Genomic DNA, 19,725 nt, shown 5'->3' on the forward strand with positions numbered 1-19,725 from the left:
GGCTCCCTTGAGGACTGCCAATACCAAGCACGTATCGTAAACCAGGATAGGATGCTGGTGAATGAGAGCCACAGGCCCTGCCCGGAGAGGATGACCAAGTCCAGGGCTGCCATGCAAGAAAGCAGACCTGCTGAGCAAACACATTTCCATTCTCCCCAAAAGAACCCCCCAAACTAGACTTTTAATGAAAAAATTCTCCTTTAAAAGGTGGCTTTGTTGTTTAATAACATGAGGGCAGCCAAACAAATCTCATGTGCCGGCCAAGTTCAGTCTATACAGGGCCCCATCCTGGAACTAGTCTCAAGACAGCCTAAAACACACCCGGTCCACTCACACCTTGTCAGGGCCTGGAATTACAGGTTTCGGTTTAAGATGGTCTTTTATTCCAACTTTTGAGTCAGCAAATGACACTCATTATCACCATAAATAGCTGATAACTTCCAGAACAATCTTAGTGAAACTCCTCTCCGACCAAAAAGAGAGTAAGCAGCTGCCCGTTATTCTGGGTTCTTTGTTAACTTTGGTTTTACCTTATTCTACATGGAGGACAAAGATAAGCCCACTAGTACAGCCAAGAATTCAAGAAGTCTTCCCAAATACTACCCATCGATCCCTTCAAAGTTGTATGGAGTAGAACAGAGCCCTGCAAATGACCTAGGAATCAATGTACGTCAGCCAAGCATGAAAACACCAAGACACTGCTACGGGTAAGGTTTAAGGACCAGCAGCTATTCTGATCTTGCCAAACTAATCGAATTCAGAAATTACAAAACTTTCTTCATAAATCAAAGTTGCTTCCCATTGCTAGACAGTGGGATATACACATCATTCATGGCACTTAAGGGAAACACATAAGATGTGTCTGGTTTTTATTTTGTTTTTTAAAAAGATTTTTTGAGAGAGGGAGAGAGTGTGCACATGCACGAACAGGAGGAGGAACAGAGGGAGAGGGAGAAGCAGACTCCCCCCTGAGCAGGGGGCCCAACAAGGGGCTCGATCCCAGGACCTCGAGGTCCCAACCTGAGCCAAAGTTAGATGCTTAATCAACTGTGCCACCCAGGCACCCCAGGTGGGTCCGGTTTTTAGATGTGGGAGCTGGGATGCAGGTTTCAGGAGACTTGTCAGAATTTGTCTGCCTAGGAAAACAGCCTCCTAGGAAGTCCCCAAGTTAATTTTCTATAATGCAGAATGGCCCTCCTGCCCAGGCTCTCCCTTAGAATTAAATATTAACTTTCCCTACAAGCCATATGCTGTTGGCTGGATACCGATTTGGGTTGGTCTGGCTGACCATTCTGATGCTGTTGATAACAGGTTAGGAATGTCCCCCCTGGGGGAGGGCCACTATCTGTGCTGCTCCCCCACCCGCTTTTTTTCTTGGTATGCAATTTGCGATGTACACAATGAGGCAGAAATCAATGCCTTCTAAGGGTGCTACCTTATTAAGGTGAAACCCATGAACTACCACTAGTCCACTGTTCTTGACATATAGAATGGGCATCTTACATGGTTCGACATATTTTTAAATGATCAAGAACGGAGACTTGAACATTCAAAGAATTCCAACTACCTCGAACTCTTAAAAAAAAGAAAAAAAGAAATTCCAGCTATCTCTAGATCAGCACTGTCCAGAACTCTCCGTGATAATGACTGGCTACTGAGCATGTGAAATACGGCTAGTGTGACTAAGAAACACTTTTTAAATTCTACTTGATTGTACTTGTTTTAAACTTAAACAGCTCTATGTGGCTACTGTACTGGACAACAGAGTTCTAGACCATAGTCTCCTCACAGGAGAAACAGGTCTCACTCATTTATATTTATAGTGTCTAAAGACCCAGCACACAGGAGACATTTCATAAAGAAATGAAAAAAATACCTTCTTGCACTGAATACATCTCAGTCGGCTGTGACCTTTCTTCCTCTGAAGCTTTTAATTCTGCTCTTGTAGCTCCACATCCTCCCGAAAGTAGTTACTATCCCAGCAAATGTGGGATTATCGGGTGCCGTGGGTGAACATTCAGAAGGCCACGCCCATGCTGTCCAGCAGCTGAGCAACAGAAACTGGCCTGAGCACTGTCTGATCTGCTGTGCCTCCATGTTCTCATCCACAGAATGGGAACAACCATACCTATTCTATAGAATGGGGGGGCTGCAAGGCCTAGTTAGGCACTGATAACTTTGATTCTCAACAGTCAACCTTAAAAACCAAGCTGAGCTCAGCTTGAGTTGTCCAATGAAGTAGTAGGCTAATTAACAAGACTATTAGCAGGTACGGTGGTCTACCTCACTTGGTTAACATTTATCGTGTTACAGGCCAGGCCTTAACTACTACTGTAGGCCCCAGATATACAGCTGGATAGCACAGTCTCTGCCTTCCTAACTCTGAATGACCACTATTTTTTCCCTCCTGAACAAAAACCCAGTCTCCAAAGACCTTTAGAGCCCCCGTCTAAGTGTCATTCATTAGTAAGAATTCCCAGAGATAAAAGAACAAATAAGAGTCTGGGGTCCTGATACTTTTAAAAGGTGTCCCTATTACATAATAAACAAATATTCCGATTAAATCATTTCCATTCAACCACTTAGAATTTGGTACTATATAATTAATGCAGCCTGCTAACTTAGGGACCATTTCAGCAAAGAGCTTAATTGCTCAGATGTGACTCAATGATTTAGGATTTATCTAAAATTCTCCCATCACCAGCAAATAGTCATGCACCAAGGTGCCACACTAACTTCTCTCTTTACAGACGTTCAGAGGCTGATTCCTAACTATGAAAGAAAGTAGTCCTGTTACAGCATATGGTGCCTATGGCTCTCTCTCCTCTCTCTCCAAACCTCAAGGCACCATTCTTGTCCCTGTCCCAGGCACCTTGCAAGCCACGTGTGCATTGCTCCAGGTAAAGGGAAAACAGCCTAGTGGCAGATGTCTCTTCACTTTTCCTCCTTTGCATAAATAGAGAGGGAAGTGGCATCTCCAGGACCTCAGAACTGGAAACTTCTTTCTGGAAAGGAAACAGGTTGGCAGCCCATAGTGCGGCTGACCTTTAGAAAGTTCATAAAGTAATTGAAACATCACCACCAAAAGCAGCATGCTTGCAGGATCACCAAGACTCCTCTGGTGTCAAGATTAAGAGGAAGTTAGGAAGAGCACGCACAGAAGGAAAGCGTAAGGAGGGAGGCAGAGTCAATTGGAGAAAGCTCCCCAGCAGTGTCCAGCGGATGTAAAACGTGCAGCTGTCCCTCCTGAGTGCTGGAAAGAAGACCTAGGTCTCCAGAAACACCCAGCAGCCAAAATTCTAAAGAGATGTCTAGCATAGGATGTTGAGGCCCTACAGGTCCCACTTCCCCAAACTCCAAAAAATACCATCCAGATGCCCCCACCCCGCAGGTTCCCGCGCTATAAGCAAAAGGTGAGGTGGGAGGCTCCCAAACACCCTTCAAAGTTTCATTTCCTTGGTGCTTCCCAGTCTGCTGACCTCCGACCTCCAGGAGTTATTGCCCAACTGCCTTCTGTTTGTACAAGGTCCTAGGTTTTCCCAGCACTTGCTGGGGAGGTTGCCCTGATCCTACTGTGAGTGGGTGGTCTATCTCCAGGTTACAGATGAGGAAACCCAGGTTCAGAGAGGTTAAGGGACTTGTGTAGAGGGTCTGTAAATGAGAGCTGGGAGTGGAATCCAGACCTTGGGATTTCTGTGAGCCCTGGGTGCTGAGACAGGCGGGCTGGAGGCAGAACCAGTCTTCACCTCCCTCTAGTGACCCGCAAGCCCCTAAAAACTCAGCCCAGCAGTAACAGGCAACACTCGTTGACTACTTCCTACGCGTTCTGGGTCTTCACAGCTTTTCTCTTAAGTAGAAACGACTGGCATCCCCGTTTTTTCAGACGGGGAAAGCAGACACCTAGAGCAAGACAGCTTGGCCCAGGTCAGCCTAAACGCTGCCGGGATTTCAGAAGCCCACTCCCTTAACCATTACACCACAATGAGCTACCATTTATTATCTGTAATCTGGGGAAGGGTCCCTGACGCTTCCCGGATGCCCTCCTGGAAGCGGCAACCCAGTCTGTCTTCCCTCACCCAGGGTACGGTCTGGGGAGCCTGGCGGGCCGGGGCGGGCGCCAGGCCCGGTGCCAGCGCGCTTGGCCGACCGGGCCGGAGGTGCCCGCTTCCGCCTGGGCCTGGCACCGCTGGCCCATTCATCGTGGCGCGGGCGGGGCGGACCGGGCAGGGTCCCTGTGGCCCCGTCACCCCGCTGGGCGCCTCGCGCCGGGCTCCGCGCGGCCCGGCCGGGGAAACGGTGCCCCCGGCCCCGCCGCCAGGGGGAGCAGGGAGCCGCCGCCCGCACTCCGGGAAGTTGCCACCACGGCCGCCCGGGACGTCCGGACCCCGGACGGCCCCGGTCCTTGCACGGTGTCCCCCGCAGCCCCGAGTCCCAGGCCCGCCCAGTCGGGGGCTGCCCGCCCCCCCCCCGGAAGCGCCTCCAGGCCGCAGCCCGCAGGCGGGCGTGCTCGGCCCGCGGGCCCCCCATTCAATCCCGCCCTCCTCCCCCGGCCGGCCCCCGCCGCCTTCCGCCCGCCCCCCCACCCCTCCAGCCCGGACTCCAGCCCGGCAACGTCATCCGGCCGCTTCCCGAAACTTAACCCCTTCCTCCGCCAGCTGTGCGCCGCCCCGCCCCGCCGCCAACTTTCTTAGCCCAACTTCGGAGCGTGCCGGCCGCCCCGACGGCTCGCAGGGAGGGAGGCGTCGCCACGTCGCGCCGCGGGGCCGCCGCAGGTCCCCCCCCCCACCCGACGGCGAGGGCTGTAAGGTCCACACCGCGGGGCGCGCTCGGCCGCCGCCCCTGCACGGGGTTCGCCCGGCACACGCCCCCCGGGGCCCGGCCCGACCCCGAGGGTCGGCGGCCGCAGCGACTGCAGGCGGCGGGCGGCGCCGCCGGGGGAGGGGCCGCCAATGAGACGTGTCACTCGCGGTGCGGCCGGCTCCAGTCCCGGCGCCCCGACGGCCCGGCCCGCGCGCCGCCGCCGCCGCTGCAGGGCCCGGCCAAGTTTCTTACCTGCAGCCGGAGACGCGGGAGGAAGAGCGAAAAGGCAGCAGCCGCCGCCGCCGCCGCGGAACAGGGAGAGAGGAGCCGGCCGAGCCTCCGCCGAGAAGCCGCCCCCGAGCAGCTGCAGGCGCCGCGACCCCGACGCCGTCCGCCCCGTCCGCCGTCCGCTCCGGCCGGTCGCTGGCTGCGTGCGCGCGTGTGGAGTCGTGGCACTTTCTGCCTCGGAGCTGGCGAACGGCCCCCTCCGCCGGGATCACCGCCTCCTGCCTTCCCCACCCGGGCCAGCCATTCATCGAGCCGCCTCTCTCCATTGGCCTGCGCCCCGCCACTCCGCCGGTCACTGGCCAGTCAGAGAGCAGGCGGCCCAGCCGCGGCGGCGGCCATTGGGCAGAGAGGAGGGTCTCCGCCTCGGCCAATGGGAGAGGGGAGGAGCTGCGGGGAGCCGCGGGGGGCGGGGCCGGGGAGGGGCGGGGTCGCGCGGTGCGGCGCTCGGCCCTGCGCGGGGGCGGGGCGGGACCGAAACGCCCCGCCAAAGGGGGAGGGGGGCGCCGGCCGGCCCCGCCCACTCCAGGCCCGCGGCGCCTCTCGCTGTGGCTGCCTTGGGGCTGGCTCTGCCCAGGCAGGCTGAGGAAGGTTCGAATCCCGGCGATGCCGAGGCTGCGCCGGTGAATCTCAGCGGGCCGAGGTGGCAGTGGGTGTCACCCTGAGCGCGGTTGCGCAACCCGCCAACGGCCAGGAGGGAGGAATGCCTTATTTAAACCCACTGACTTCCCCCAAGCAGTGGCGCCTCCAGGCCCAGGGTGTGAGGACAAGTTCAGCTGGGGGTCAGCCCCGAGAGAACGAACTCTAATCTTCGAACAGATGGCATTCAGTACCAGAAAGGATTTTCTTGAGCAAATGGAGGAATTGGGATTGAAAGGCCAGAAGATGCACAAGGAGTCAATGGCGAATGGGATTGTACCCATTTTTAGGGGTGGCACAACAGAGTACAGTCTATTTGAGTTACTCGTACAGAGCACAGCGGGCAAAGCAATATATATGATCCACCCTATGGCGTTTTACTCCTTGTAAGGAAGAGGGTGAGGCTCTGACCCAAGCAAACTCACCCGTTTCCCTGAAAACTGAGCAAATAGTACTTTTTCGTTATATGGTCTCCTTCCCTCAATATAAGCCAACACTGTCTCTTCATAACCAAATAAGTCTTTCACTTAAGATAATTTTTGGCCTGGTTTTTAACCATTGTATCAGGGTCTCTTAAGCCCAACTCTTTGGTCTTGAGCCAAAGCCAGCTTCTTTCAAAGTAAGGTTTCCAAAAAGCCAACAGGGCTGCTACAGCCTGATCTGCTTCACAGCGCTCCCGGGCCCCCTGGCTACAGAATCCTGTTCCTAATATGTATTTGTTGGACAATTTCACATTATCATTACCCCCACCCCCATCACTGGTATTGTACTAGTGGTTGTTAGAAAGATGTGGAAAATACAGGCTGTGGTGAGGGAGTAGAGGGGCTGAGCTGAAGTTAAAGCGCTCATTCCTATTTTTAATCTCAGCAGTTCCTTAACACATTAATGATTAATCAATGGGAATTAACCTGGATTAACTTTCAACACACAGTCTTTTTCCAGTGGTGATTCTCCACTTGAAATAAAAATCCAGAATCTCAGCCTCTGGCTGGCGTTATCAACTAGTTCTAATTGACCATGGGTAAACTAGTTAACTTCTCTGAACATGGGTGTACCCCTCTAGGACTATCTGGGTTTTAGAGAGGGAATTCATTCGTTCGTCATTCATTCATTCATTCATTCACTGATGTTTGTTGAGTGCCTGGTATTCACCAGCAGGCTGAGCAAGCAGCCTAGAGTGATAGGCAGACCCAGTGAAGACTCAACTGCCCTCGAGGACCTTGCTGTGGGCAGAGACCTTCATCTTATTCACTGCTTAGGTATTCCTAGAAAACGTGCCTGAGGGGTCTGGAGGGCTCACAGTCGTATCTTCTATGCAACTGTGACCCAGAGCCTGTCATGGCACCTACGCAGAGTAGAGGCTCAGTAAACACCTGGTCTGCAAATATGTTAAATAAATTACAGGATAGCAAAGTTCCTAGGCGTGAGGGGTACTTACAAAAAAGGGGCTCTCTATTCCCTCCCATAATCTAACATTTGGTTTGGCCTCAACACAATGTATGTTTCAGTATGGAGACGTGGCCTGGCCTAAACCTTTGCCTCTCTCCTCCCTCCCTGCTCCTTGTCCTCCCTCTACCAGGCTCCATTAGGGCCAAAGCAGGTCCCCGCCCTGCCACCTGGCCTGGTCTGACTCTCACAGCCACTGCTGTGCCCACGGACCCCCATCCTTGGTCATGCTCAGCCTCATCAGCCAGTTTTGGCCTTGTACTCTCCTAAGGTGTGTCTGGGAAAAACAGGAACCACCCCAGGTTTAGGAGGACAGGGGTCCTGTGGGGGAGATGAAGTGGCGTAGTGGGTTTTAGTTGTGAACAAACAGAATGTTCTTTTTTTTAAAAATTTTATTTATTTATTTGACAGAGAGAGACACAGCGAGAGAGGAAACACAAGCAGGGGAAGTGGGAGAAGGAGAAGCAGGCTTCTGCTGAGTAGGGAGCCCGATACGGGGCTTGATCCCAGGACCCTGGGATCATGACCTGAGCCGAAGGCAGACGCTTAACTGACTGAGCCACCCAGGTGCCCCACAAATAGAATGTTCTTAATAGGAAACCCTGAATATACAAGAAGAATCACTTAGTATGGTCCATTCACTCATGACCGTGCTTTGCATTCTATTACTAAACCACAGAGAGTATTTTAAAAGAGTAGGCTGCAAAGATGAGAATATCTTACAGTGTAAAAAGAGCTTTTGCTTTATCAACAAGTATGAAAGGGTGATAAATGACACACAGAATAGAACGTTGTCACGTGGAAACAAAGCCATCATGACAATATATAACATTTTTACATCCTGTCACACACCAGGCACTGTTTGAGATGCTCTACGTGTAGGTAAAACTATTTAACACTCAGAACAACTCAGTAGGGGCACAGTTATTATCTCCATTTTAGGGATGAGGAAACTGAGGCACAAGGAGGTTGAGCAACCTGCCCATTGTCTCGGGCTAGTCAGAGGAAGAGCACTGGGCTTCAGAGTCCCTGCAGAGAACGGCTGCGCTTGGCACTAGATACCGAAAGGCATGCTGGGTTGGGGCAGGGGATGGTGACTTCAGGGAGAGGTTTATGATCAGCTGACATCACTCCCTCAGCACTCTCTTTCCGGTAATAGTGATGCTCAGCTTGGTTGGCGACCCACTAGGTTAGGAAAACCATCATAACCGGCTTGGGAATGGGGCAGTGGCAGGAGAGAGAGGTGCAATGATACTTTATGAGGGGTGAGTAGGAGGTGAAGTAGGTGAGGGTTGGTGACCATGGGTTGTGAGGGACAGGGATCTGCCTCCTATGAGCCCCTGTTCCTGGACTGAGTGACACCACTGGGGCAGGACCCACAGGAGAATGAACACGTAGGGGACAGGAATTGGGGAGGATGTTGCATGTTTATTGACATGTGGAATTTGAGGAGCCTGAGGGAAGTCAGGTTGGAGATACTGTTTCTGTGACGCTCAGGCGCTGAGGCCAGTGTGGGTAACACAGACTGGAAAGCTAAGCACATGAATGGAGGTTTGAACCTTAAAGACAGAGATGATCACATCCAGCATATAGAGCTGGAAGCTGCATGTGGACGAGGACAAGAGAAAGCCAGTACTGGAGTCCTGGACAGAGAAAGGAAAACCCACAAAAGAACCTGTATCAATCAGCTATTGTTGCGTAACAAGCCACTCCAAAACTCAGTGGCTTAAAACAAGGCTTGAGGCTCAGCTGATCTTGGCTGGCCCACGCATGGGTCTTTGGGTGTGCTGGGGTTGACCTCAGCTCAGGACCTACAATGTGTCAGACCCTGTTCCAGGTGATGGTGAGACAGCCAGGAACAGGGCAAAGGGTTTCCTTTGATGGAGCTCACGTTCTAGTGAGAGACAGAAAATAGACAAGTCAACCAATAAATAAACAAGATGAATCAAAATGGTGTGAAGGGCTACAAGGAAGAGAACAACCTCTAGCGATGGAGACAGGCAGGGATCTGGGAATGAGGGCTGTGGTTGTAAACGTGATCAGAGAAAACCTCTCTGGGGAGGTGATGGGTGAGTTGACACTTGAACGTGAGAAAAAGCTGATCTTGTCTTGGAAAGAAGGATAAGAAGAATCAGCCCCCCCCCCCAAAAAAAAAATCCTGTGGTGGGAAGGAGCTTAAGAGGTGGTTCAGGGAACCGAAAGAAAGGCAAGAGGTGAGAAAGGCAGGAAGGTACCTACATGCCACCCACACTACCTAGGAGGTATTGGGAAACCAATGGGATTGAGGAGCTTTAAGCAGGAAAGTCTTGCAATCTGATTTACATTTTTAAAAAATTAGCATTAGTTAAGATAGCAGAATGGTGGATCCCCAGACCAGCTGGGAGGCTTTTGCAAGATTCCAGGCTAGATAAGACTGTTATGCAGGTAAATATTTAACATTTGGTTCTGGAGGTAGAGGCGGAGGAAGTGTTCTTAATTTGCAGCAGTTGCCAATTTCCATGGTGTCAATACTCCTATCATAGCTGATTTTAAGCTGCTGAGTCACTGAACACAAAGGTGGGAAGAAATTTGCAGTAATATGCTATTATATACCACAGAGATAAGCTCATAAATAATCTCCAGGGTGTATGTAATAAGAAAATGTAGTGAAATAATTGGAAAGAGATGATGTTGAGTATTTATTACTTTTGTTCTTCACACAATCTGTTTCTTTTTTAAAATTTTTAAAAGAGTTTATTTATTTATTTGAGAGAGGGAGATAGAGAGAGCACGTGCACGAGTCGGGGGAGGGGCAGAGAGAGAGGGAGAAGCAGACTCCTCACTGACCAGGGACTCCCCCCAACCCCCACCCCAGGATCATAACCTGAGCCAAAGGCAGATGTTCAACATATTGAGCCACCCAGAAGCCCCTCATACAATCTATTTCATTGTAAGTTTATATCATTACATTTTTAATAATGGCTATGTTTAATGAACTGCTTGAAAAATTCTTAAAAATGTAACAATCAGCTATCACAAGCCAGCTGGCTCCACACCACTAAATATAATAGTCTTCTGGACCGGAGTGGAGGGTGTGTGTATGTGTGTGTACGTGAGAGAGAGAGAGAGAGAGGGAGAGAGAAAGAAAGAGACCCAACAGGATGGGAAATTGTACATGTTCCTATTGACATTTCTGGACTGTTGACATTATTTGTCTGGACTTCTGACTCATTGGGGTCGGGAACTCAGTCTGATGCCTCATGTTCCCTGAACACCTAGCCCACTGCCTTGATTCAGGTATGCACTTGGCTTAGGTTGGGTCTCCTCAGAAGAAGACATTGAGGAAAAAAAAGATTTGAGTGAAGGCAGTTTTTCTTCAGAAGGCAATCCCTGGAATCACGAGGAAGGGAGAAGAGAAGTGAGACCAGGAGAGAAGACAGCTGACAAACAATGTGTCTTCAGCAAGTGTCCTCTGCAGGCAGCTGAAGCCCCATTCCATCAAAGAACTCTGGGTGATGGTGTGGAGTATGTCTCAGCATCACCCAAACTGAAAAGCAAGGAAGCTTGGATACTTATTCACTAACACCCCGCCATCACTGGTGGGAGGCTGCTTCTGGTATTTCCAGCCCACAAGGTCCAGTCACAGAGCCCTGAGGAAGAAGATCGCTGTGGAGCTGCACAGGAATGGAGGACTGGATGTTAATAGACCACCAACAGCCTTGGTCCGAAACTCATGAACACTTCTTGAATGAATGAATGAATGAATGAATGAACGAACAAACGAATGAATGAATGTAGGGCCCTTTGAGCTCCTTCAAACACAAATTTAAGATCTAGAAGTTTTAAAAGAGAATGCAGCTTCTTCTCCACAGGCAGCACATTAAAACTTTTGCAAAATCTAGAGCAGAAGCCCTATGATACATCCCAGACGGTTTAAGTTTTGCAGTAGTGTCACTTAAAATCAAAGTAATTTTATTATACACTTGAAGAAAAATTGCTGTAGATAGACTATAACCAGTGTCAACAGGAAAATCAAATTTACACAAAGAAATCAGACAGTAAGCGTGAACCTAAATTACCAATTTAAAAAAAAAAGATTTTATTTATTTATTTATTTATGTGACAGAGAGAGAGAGAGAGCAAAGCAGGGGGAACAGCAGAGGGAGAGGAAGAGGCAGGCTCCCCGCTGAGCCGGGAGCCCAATGCGGGGGCTCAATCCCAGGACCCTGGGATCATGACCTGAGCTGAAGGCAGAGGCTTAATAATCTGAGCCACACAGGTGCCCCCCAAATTACCAGTTTTTATGGTTGCTGGTATTGGTAACAGGTAACTTGGGTAAGAACGCTTGGTTTTGTGTGGGTGACATTGGAAGTGAGCTCGGAGTTAGGAGTCTTGCAGAAATGAGGACTAACCCAGTGGCTGGCTGTGAGTCCCCAAAGAAAGCAAGTGGAAAAAAAAATAGATTAAAATAAAAAATAAAAAAATTTAAAAAGTAGATGGATGTTATATATCCAGCGCTTTTACTATTTCTTTTTTTTTTTTTTTAAAGATTTTATTTATTTATTTCACAGACAGAGATCACGAGTAGGCAGAGAGGCAGGCAGAGAGGGAGAAGCAGGCTCCCCGCCGAGCAGAAAGTCTGATGCGGGGCTCGATCCTAGGACCCTGGGATCATGACCTGAGCTGAAGGCAGAGGCTTTAACCCACTGAGCCACCCAGGCACCCCGCTTTTACTATTTCTAAAGTGCCTTGCAGATGATCCTTACCAGAACCAGAAGAGGGAAGTATTATTATTGTACCCTTAGTAGCAGATGAGGCAGGTGACTTCACACTTATGACAAAGTTAAATAAACCTCGGAGACTCCAGAAAGGGCATCTTTCCTTAACACACCCCTCTGGGCTCTGGAATCACATTCGTCCATCTCAGAAGGGAAGTACCAGTCATGAATAACGTATTGAGGTCCTGAGGTCAGCTTAGCAGCTCTCGAAGGACCTCTCGGGATAAGGTCTGAGAGCCGCAGCGTCAGAAGCACAATGGGGCTTCGTTTTTCCAGCCCTGAGTGGAAAGCATCCCTCACCGGCCTAGCTCGTTAGACATCTTGACTCTTCTCTGTAATTACCAGAGATGAAGAACTCAGGACTCCAGAACTTCGTCCCCCATTCCTGATTTACTTCTTTCATTCGATAAATATTTATGGAGCATTGCCACACGCTAGAGTCTATGCTAGGTGCTGAGAATTCAGCAGAGAAGGAGCGCATAGGACCCTATGCTCAGTGAGCTTACAGTCTGGTAGAGATGGGGGCAAGCAATCAATAATTCATTAGACTAACGTTCAGCTTGTGGTAAGTGCTCCAAAGTAAATAGAGTGAAATGGTATACAGGAACTGTGAAAGACCTGACTGTCTCCTTTTTTGCTCTTTTTCTTTCCAATCCATCCTGCTTACTTTTAGCAAACTTAACCTTCGCCAATGATGACTCCCAGCCTGTCTTGCCTCCCCCTCACGAGCCTGAAACTGTTCCCGACACATCAAATCTCCATTTCTCTGCCTGACTTTTGTCAAATTCCATTGCCTGGCGTCCCCCTCCCTTCCCCAAGCTCTGCCTTTCCCTGTCTGTGCCCACCCTGTGCCTCTGCCCAGAGCAGTCCCCAGCTTTAATCATTCCCTCCCGATGCACCTTCCAAGAGCTGCCTTTGGTCGTTCATTCCAGAATCCAGCGCTAAGTTTGCCCAGTGGGAGGCGCAAAGCTGGATGGGACTTGCTTTCTCTCTACCCCTGTAGAGCCCACAGAGGTGCTTCCTCCACAAAACCTCCGAATGCATTTTTCCCCCATTACCAGCTCCATGTAGAGGTCACTCTGACATGAATGGCCCCAGAGTTCACGGTCAAAATCTGTGCACAGGAATGACGACTCTTCAACAAAGATAAAAACTTACGAAAGGCCTGAGTCATATGTTTTCCTTCTGAATTCCCTGTGATTTTGGAAGTCCTTTCTTCTATCTTAAATCACTCCTACCTCACCGTGTACTCGTGTACTCGTTTCTTAAATCCTTACTCTTCCTGGCTCTAGGGCAGAGCGAAAGCCCCTCGGCTCAATGCGCTGTGTCTGCTAAGAGTTCGTGTGTCGGTTGATTAGTAAGTGCCTGGCACTTAAAAATCATTATTCTAAATGCTACAATGAACACAGGGCTCCAAATATCACTTTGATTGTCTGTTTTCATCTGCTTTGGGTATACATCCAGAAGTACTATTGCTATATCATGCATTAGATCTTTCTATAATTTTTTGAGGAAGTTTGTTTGTTTGTTTGTTTGTTTATATCAACTTCAATTCTTTTATTTTCAGCCATTGTATTTTTATATTTAAGTTGTATCTTTTGTAAACTATTGGTTTTGTTTTATTAATTCTGACACACTTTGTCTTTCAATTGAGCATTTAAAAAATTACCTTTAATATGTTAATATATTTTGGTTAATATATTCCAACTTACTATTTACGTTCCATTTTTACAACTCATTTCATATTCCTTTTTTCTTCTTTCCTGATTTCTTGACCTCTTTTGGATTAATCACTCTAAAAAATACGTATTCTTTATTTTTCTGTGATCTTTTATTATTCTCTTAAGGGTATCATTTTGGAAACCAATATGCATTCTTGATTCATTGCCTTTGTCAATTCAAGCTACTTTTACAAAGTACCATAGGTTGGGTGGTTTATAAAAAACAAATTTATTTCTTACAGTTTTGGAGGTTAGAAGTCTGAGATCAGTGTACCAGCGTAGTCAGGTTATGATAAAAAAAAAAAAATCATTATTCTAAACCCTCCTCTGGGTTCTTCCCTCCAGACTTAAAAAGTGCAGCTCCTTCAACCTTTCTTCCACATCTTTTTCTAACCACTTAATCATCCTGTGGATCTTCTCAAACTCTGTTAATCAGCTTTTTTTTTTTTTTTTTTTTTTTTTGGAATCATTAGTGAGTTTTGAAGGTCTTTAACCAGAAGCAAAAAAAAAAAAAAAAAAAAAAAAAAAGTAGAATAAAATTCAGAAGGAGCCCGCTAGGGCGGTTGGGTTCAGCTCTCCGGTTTGGTTTTGGCAGGCCCCCTAACCAGCTTATGGATCAAGCCAACTGGCTCAGCCCAGCACGACAGCCTGGCCTCTGATCTGAATGGGCACTGCAGAAAAACTAGATTTGGTGGGATGAGAACATTGCCTGTAGCTCCGTTGACACGTTTCTTCAGACTGCTATGGTCACTGTGGTCAGAAAAATCCAGGCCTGTTCAGAGACTTGTAAGCCAGTTTAAATCAGACAACTTTGGTTTCTTCTTCTAGTGTTATCTTATTGTGAGTCCATGGATTCTTGTAGAGTTTAGGGGCTATCTGTGGTCTGCTGTGTGTGTGTGTGTGTGTGTGTCTGTGTCTGTGTCTGTGTGTCTGTGTGTGTGTGAGAGAGAAAGAGAGAGAGAGTACAATGAACACAGACTAATTCACACTAAAGTATTACTGACTTACCATGCAATGTCCCTCAGACATTTGCATCAGACTACCTCTAAAGACAAGGAAGAGTGAAGGCAGATATTGTGGATGGGGGGTTCTGGCCTCTAAACCATCTATATCAGGAAGGCTTTCAGGTTTAAATTAATATCCATATAATTATTGCATTCTTCTCCAAGATATATCCACAGGGACAGACTTTCTAAAAATGGGAATCATTGTATTGTTATTTTTATCAGATATATATATATGTATATATACATATATATACACATATATATATATATCTTACATGATGCAGATAATATAGGAAAAAGTATCGTGAAAAATATTTTAAAAATTACCTGAAGTCCCAGCCTCATAGGTAACATTTTTTCACCTTTTTCCTTCTACACTATTTTCTACGTGTAAGTATATATTGTTTGTTTTCATATAAGCTTTTAAATGATCTACCACTGTGTAAAAAAGACTCTGGCTATTTATCTGGTGACATGGGGATCCATGGCACTGGGGATAACCCACCTATTTTCAGGTTTGAAAAACAGGACCTCAGAAGTGACCCCTTCAGAAATCACGCACATTTCAGAAGAGGAAGGGAAAGAGAGGACAGAAGAACTTTCTGGAAATGTATGGGGTGGGCACTTTAAGGGGAAGTAGGGGTGCATTCCTGCCTCCGTTTAGGTCTCCCAGGGCCCTGGCCTGCTCTCAGCCTGTGGGCAGCGGGGGGCCATCGGTGTGGGCAACCCCCAGGGGTCTTTGCAGGCCAGTGGGTGCTGTGCAGTGGGCTGGTTTTCCCCTAAATGACCCACCTACAAACCTACATTAAACAACTTTCAGGCAGGCCTCACCCTCATTCAGCAGAACGCTAAACACACCAATTCCTAAAGAAGTGTTTTCTTTCTTTCAGGCAGGAAAACTAATGAGCTCCATCTTTGGCATGGATCAGAAAATTCCACTGTGACGCTGGCAGAGCTTACACCAGCACTAGCACTTTAAAGAAACCTCACATTGAGAGCTATGAGGAACAAAGGTAAGGCTGATTGGCCTGATTTCCTTGCTCACAGTCAGGGAAAGAAAAAGGGAAAGGAGAAAGGAACAAAGTACCTGGCCTGGAGAGGTGTGTCGGGTCAGAGGGAGGTACTTTCCCGAGCTGTTCTCAGAACCATCCATCTCCGTGAGCAGCACAATGCCCTCCTTATTCCCCGTGTCCTCACGACACGGTGGCTGACTTGGAGCCTTCTCCAGCACAGGTCGGTGGCAAATGTTCAGACCTGTGGCCGCCGGGCACATTTTAGGCAGATTCCTCCAGCCACTGGGGTTGGTTCCCTTTTTCAACAGAGGTGGGAACAAGCTGTGTTTGCCTCACAGTCTCTTGTTTTTGGAAAACAGTTGGCAGACTTAACTGAATAAGTACAGCATGTCGCCTACTTACCAATAAGTATTTGTTCATTTGTTCAGTAAATGACTCTTGAGCACCTACTGTAATCCAGGGGCTGGACATATGGCATGAACAAAAGGGATGTAGATCCTCTACGTATGAAGGTTTGGGATGGGAGGTGGGCTATCAAAATTAGACAACCAAGTAAAATAATTTCAGATATTAAGAACACAGGGTGGCGAGATAGAAAATGGCAGTGGTGGGGAGGCTAAAAGCCTCAAGTGACATTGCAGCCAAAAGCTGAATCACCCAAAGGAACCAGCTGCCAGAAGACGTGGATCCAGAAGTCTTCTAGGGAGAGAGGATAGCATGTGCAAAGGCCCTGAGGCAGGAATGTGTTTGACAATTTCAGGGAATTGAGGAAATGCTGATGAGGAAGTCATGGTAATGAGCAAGGTGTAAAGGCAGGGACCGGATTTATTAGGAGAATCATCACATGTAAACTGTAGAGTGTGTTATAATTTGCACAGGGTTTTGAACACACACTATCTCAATTCAGTCATCCCAACATTCCTATTAACTTCCTCAGGGTCACAAAACTAGGGACTAGGCAGACAGGGACTCTGACCAAGAACTCTGCACAACTCCAGAGGGCACTATCCATGCAGCAGGGGGAGCCATTCATAACGTTGCTTGGAGTTTGAACAGTACACAGCCTGTACCACTGTACATAGCAACCCTGTGCTAGCTCAGGTCTATTTTCTGTGCTAGGGACTGTTGGGAATACAAAGAATAAAAATATTATTTTAGCCTTTGGTGAACACAGGATGTAGTTAAAAAGAAACAGTATATGAAGAGATGGTGGATGGTATAAGACAGTTTTTGTTTCTGGCAAGGATATTATGAATAATTTAGTAGGGGATGCAAGATTCGAAATTGGCTTGAAGATTTAGATTGGTGGACATACAGAAAGAGAAATCCATAGGAGTCATCACAGACACATGCAATAAAAACCTAGTATGTTATAGATCACCATAAGTGCTTGCCTCCAGCAATTTGTGACTAGGAAAAAAAAAAAGAATGTTTATTATCCTATCATGTAAAAGAGAACCATACAGGTAAAATTTTGGCAACTCTAAGAGAAAAAGAAATCATCTATAATCTCATTAATGAAACACAACTGCTTTTCACATTTTAGTGTATTGCCTTTTGGTTTTTCCTCCTAGGCAAGCAATGTATAGGGGTGTGTGTATGTGTGTGTGTGTGTGTGTGTGTGTGTGTGTGTGTGTTTATCACATGTATGTGATTGTATGGGTATGTCATACATGTATATACACCTACCACAAACACACACATACATATTCTTACCTTTATCAAAGTGTAATTTACATGCCTTAAAATTCACACATTTTAACTGTGCAGGTTGACAAGTTTTGGCAAACACAAGCACCTGAGTAATCGCCACTATGTTAAAGATCTAGGACATTCCTTTACACCACAACTTCCCTTACCCTATTAGTCACTCCCCCACCCTGCCCCACACTCTCCTCCAGGCAATCACTGAACTTTTTTCTGCAGCCTTAGACTAGTTTTGCCTACTCCAGATGGAAGGGAGATCTCTGTCTCTGGCCTCTGTCGTTCAGCGTGTCTCTGAGGTTTATCACGTATATGTAGGTACCAGGAGTTTGTTCCTCTTTGCCGCTGACTAATATTCCCTTATAAGAATGTATAAGAATTTGTTTATTTTTTCACCTGTTAATGAACATTTGGATTGTTTCTTGTTTGGGGACATCATGTATAAAGCAGCTGTGAACATTCCTGTACATCCATGGAGGTGTTTTCATTTCTCTGGATAAACACCTGGGAGCAGATTTGCTGGGTCAAACTACCAAGCACTTCCATTTTACGACATAGGGGAGTTCAGTATTTTCCACGTTCTCACCAATATTTCCTACTGCTGTTCTCTTTAACTGTAGCCATTCTCATAAGTGTGTGGGAATTTTAAATTGCATTTCCTTCATTACTAATGATGGAGAGCATTTTTTTCACAGGCAAGCGTTTCCATAGTTGTAACTCTTAGTAGCCTCTGCTTTTTTTTTTTTTTTTTTTTTTTTTGACAGAGAGAGATCACAAGTAGGCAGAGAGGCAGGCAGAGAGAGAGGAGGAAGCAAGCTCCCTGCTGAGCAGAGAGCCTGATGCAGGGCTCGATCCCAGGACCCTGGGATCATGACCTGAGCCAAAGGCAGAGGCTTTAACCCACTGAGCCACCCAGGCGCCCCTGTAGCCTCTGCTTTTTAAATGTACACTTAATATTGCCATTCCTCTCTGTTTCCCTGTAGTCTCCATGACCATTATATCAATGGCTCCTAATCCTCCAACACGGGGAATCTCTACAATTTATTCAATCATTCCTCTAGTAGACGTTTAAAGGATTTCCAATTTCCCACATTACGAAGTAACACTGAAATGAACACATGAAGGTCTATGTTTCCCCCATATTTTTGATGATTTCCTTTAAGTTAATCACAAAAATAAGACGGTCAGGCCAAAGGCATTTTTTTGGCTTTGGGAGTGTAAACTGTGAGGCAGACATTGAGGCTGCTGTCTTTGAAGGCACAAGCTGAGGCCCTGTTCTCCTCTCTTAGCTGAGGTCTCAGCATCGGGCCCCTTTATGCATGTGATCCTTTGGTCCAGAGGTGGGGCTAATAGCCATGATTTTCTGAGTCCTGGGTAAGGCCGAAAAGGTTGATGCTGTCTATCATCAACATAATGATCCGAACAACAGGCTTCGTTCCCCCTCTAGCCAAGTTGAAATGTGGGGCAAGAAGAACTCTGGGGTGCCTGGTCCCCTGAGAATAATCTGTGAAGGTCCCCAGCCAAGTAGTGACTGGGGCCATTCACTGGCATTTCCACAATTTCGGACACAAAGTGTCCGACTGAAGGGTCCAGGAACTTGATTTGAAGAGTGTTTTGATGCCATGTGGGGTGTTTTCATTTGGATTGTATGTTTGTAGGTGGGGGAATCTCTGGGAGGACTGATGCTGATGACAGGAAGGGGTACGTGGGAGGAGTTGGGGGACCACACCCACTGCAAAGACAAGAGAGGGGTTGGATCAACCCTGCCGTAGTACAGGTGTGAAGCTAGACACAGACATGGCATGGGTGTGGGCACCTAGAGAAGCATAGTAGTCCTATCAGGTTAGCAGAGACCCTTATCAACCCCTTTGCAAGTGTCCAACAGCTCCCCAAACTTAGCAAGGGCCATATTTTATATGGTTCCAGGTCCACCTCCATATTCCTGTTTCAGGAGGAACTGTCCAGGGAGAGAAAACCAAGAAGAATTTGCACAGCAAATCAGTCCCCTGTGGGTACCCCATTCAGGCGTGTTTATATGGAAGAAAAGGCCTTTGGGCCAGGTTGCCAGGGCCCTTCTTCCCCTGGCCTCTCTCTGAGAGTGTCACCTGAGTTCTTACATTTCCTCAGTGTGCCCTTGATGACCCTCCAAAGGGCAACCAGCGGAATGCCTCCATCTGCCTGGAGACCTGACACTCATCAGCAATTTCCAGAAATTCCTGATTGTACTAGTGCCTCAGTATGCATCTTTCCCCCTATAAACGTGAACTTACCGAGGACAAAAACCATTCCCTATTCATAATGTCTCAGTCTGGGTTCCCCTAGAAGCAGACCTTGAAAGGAGGATTCAAGGGCA

The 19,725-nt window shown here is 47.6% G+C and overlaps 1 protein-coding gene across 3 annotated transcripts in view; it reads right to left on the bottom strand.

The window, feature by feature from the left end:
• RRBP1 (ribosome binding protein 1) overlaps positions 1-5,341 on the bottom strand; it is a 64,799-nt gene extending 59,458 nt beyond the window's left edge. For all 3 annotated transcript variants that reach the window (XM_080813921.1, XM_080813920.1, XM_080813919.1), the window contains exon 1: positions 5,053-5,341. The gene's annotated coding sequence lies outside the window, so the exon portion shown is untranslated. The remainder of the gene's footprint in view (positions 1-5,052) is intronic.
• Between the last annotated feature and the right edge of the window lie 14,384 nt (positions 5,342-19,725).

This window comes from Martes martes (genome assembly GCF_963455335.1).
Source record: "Martes martes genome assembly, chromosome: 9".
NCBI classification, from domain to species: domain Eukaryota; kingdom Metazoa; phylum Chordata; class Mammalia; order Carnivora; family Mustelidae; genus Martes; species Martes martes.